This window comes from Engraulis encrasicolus, chromosome 2, assembly GCF_034702125.1.
Source record: "Engraulis encrasicolus isolate BLACKSEA-1 chromosome 2, IST_EnEncr_1.0, whole genome shotgun sequence".
Lineage (NCBI taxonomy): Eukaryota > Metazoa > Chordata > Actinopteri > Clupeiformes > Engraulidae > Engraulis > Engraulis encrasicolus.
The window spans coordinates 31,768,517-31,771,016 of NC_085858.1; the positions used below are offsets into that span (position 1 = coordinate 31,768,517).

Genomic DNA, 2,500 nt, shown 5'->3' on the forward strand with positions numbered 1-2,500 from the left:
GAAGGCAAGTGATGGCAAGCGATGGCAAGCGAACAGGAGCGAAGCAAAGCGAAATTATTAAAGAAAGTTTAATGTTATGCAAATGAGGAGCGAATTCGCCTGCCGCGGCCCAATCAAATCAACAACATAACTGTTCCATTCCATTTGATTCGCCGCGACGACCTGATGACGGTTGGATTTCGCCTCTCTTCGCTTCGCTTGTCTCGCCTCCTATGTGTCCCTACCGTCAGTCCGTGACTGGAGTGTGCTTGAGCAAGGCACCTAACCCCACATTACCTCTGTAAGGACTGTAGCCATTACCCTGTGCATAACTGAGTTGCTGTAGATAAAAGCATCAGCTAAGTGTAATGGAATGCATATGCCAGAATGATCTACCTGCTAAAGTGACTAGAGACTTACCAGGCACAGCCAGGTTTTACCAGCATCTGGTCGGTTGGCAGATGCCAGTATCAAGTCCTGTACCTACTATATGCAGTATGGAATGAAAAATCCTCATGGTAGCGTAGCTGAACCGGCCAAAAGTTTTAAGTTTAAAGGTATTGGCAATAATATTCATAATCATGAATCATAAGAAAACGATTTGTGCTCTTTGACTTTCAGTGTTGTCTATTAAGGTTTTTCAACAATAGTTGGTATGATACAATACTCATGCACATGTGCAGAACAGATTATGCTGTTGGCCTGGATCATGTATCTACTCTCTAATTCCACTTCCCCTTCCATTTTTTTCTTCTCTTTCTCCTTCTTCCTCCTGACATGCCACCTTTATTTTGTAAAAGGATATGAAGGAAACCTTAAGCGGCGTTTCCCCTGGGTTGCCGTCCATGTTTGGGCAGTTACATTATGCTGGTTCTGTAAGCTGCTTTCTACACGAGAGATGAAGAGGCGTCGGCAGTGGTGGCATCATAGCATAAGCCCACATAAACACCAGCTGAGATTCATCATGCTGTAACTCTTCTAAGGGCTGGAAACTGCTGTATCAGACTACATTACATAATTTAGCCCTTTTTCTGTCATTGTATATACAGTATTTGTATCAGTGGAGTACTTTTAGCTCTGTTCAGAACCACTGTGTGTGTGTAAGTTTGCAAGCATACACACACTCACACACACACACACACACACACACACACACACACACACACACACACACACACACACACACACACACACACACACACACACACACACACACACACACACACACACACACACACACACACACACACACACACACACACACCTGTCAGCGCGAGAGGGGCGCTCTTTTAGGAAGGACCCCTGACAGTAGTGCGGGCCTCAGCAGTTTCCCTGAGCCCCTGTAATGGTAGCGCTCCATTGGCTGCCTCCTGCACTGCATATGGCTGCCAGAGCCCCTCCAGGCTTCTCCAGGGAGCATCCCCAATGTACCGCACCATTACTATATCTCAACCTCCGCGGAGCTCAATTTAATCACTATATGGCTGAGCCATCCTGTCTTCTCCTATTATTCTCTTCTGTCTCTCCTATCCTCCTCTCTCTTTTTTGTTTCATCTTTTCTTTCCTCCTTCTCTCCTCATCTGTTTTTTTTTCTTTTCCTCTTCTCCCCAGTCCTAATTGCTCTCTTCTGTGTCTTCTCCCATCTTCTTCTTCTTTCTTCCTCTATTTGCTTTGTCTGTATCTCCTCTCCTCCCCTCCTCCTCTTGTCCCCTCTTCATCTCCTAGCTTGCTCTTTGTCTCATCTTTTCCTTTGCTATACCTCCATCCCATCCTCACACTGAGTGTGTCTTTTGCTCAATATGTGTGCTGTGTTCTTGTTCCTTATCAACCCAATGCATATTCAGAAGCACCAGCATGTAGGTATACCGAGCAATTAAAAAAAATCTTGACTCTATTTGGTTTTGCTTTTTCAGTCGCATGGCTATTTTTCATCGTCTTTTTGGCACATTTTCTTCACTTCAAACCTTATTACTATATTATTCATCAGACTTGTATTAAACACCAAATGTGGCCTATATTACAAACTAACCTGATTGTTTTAGTGGTTCTTCTGTTTTTTTCAGTTTTTTTTCTTACCTCATTAACATTAACATTACATCCAGGCAAATCTAAATTCCCATGTGTATCAGTTGTGTTGTTGTGTGCTCTGTCTGTCTGTCTGTGTCTGTCTGTCTGTCTGTGTCTGTCTGCATCTGTGTCTTGTGTGGTGTAAGGCCATCCTTATTTCTTCTGCTCTGTTGAGTGTGTATTGTTGTGAGGTCAAAGGTCAGAGGTCAGCGTTATTCCCACTGTGCCGCTGACAGGCCATGGCCTGCTCGTGCCTCTTCCATCTGCCTCCCTCTCTGTCCTGTCCGCTCAGCCCATGGCCATTTGTCTTGCTCTTCTTGTCTCTGTTTGTTTGTGGTTTTCGTGTGCGTGTGTGTGTGTACGTGTGTGTGTGTGTACGTGTGTACGTGCGTGTGTGTACGTGCGTGTGTGCACGTGCGTGTGTGCGTGTGTGCGTGTGTGTGTGTGTGTGTGT

At 45.0% G+C, this 2,500-nt stretch overlaps 1 protein-coding gene across 2 annotated transcripts in view; it reads left to right on the forward strand.

Annotated features, from left to right (window-relative positions):
- The window catches only part of baiap2a (BAR/IMD domain containing adaptor protein 2a), a 111,625-nt gene that overhangs the window by 49,806 nt on the left and 59,319 nt on the right, over nt 1-2,500 (forward strand). The gene's annotated exons all lie outside the window — the stretch shown is intronic.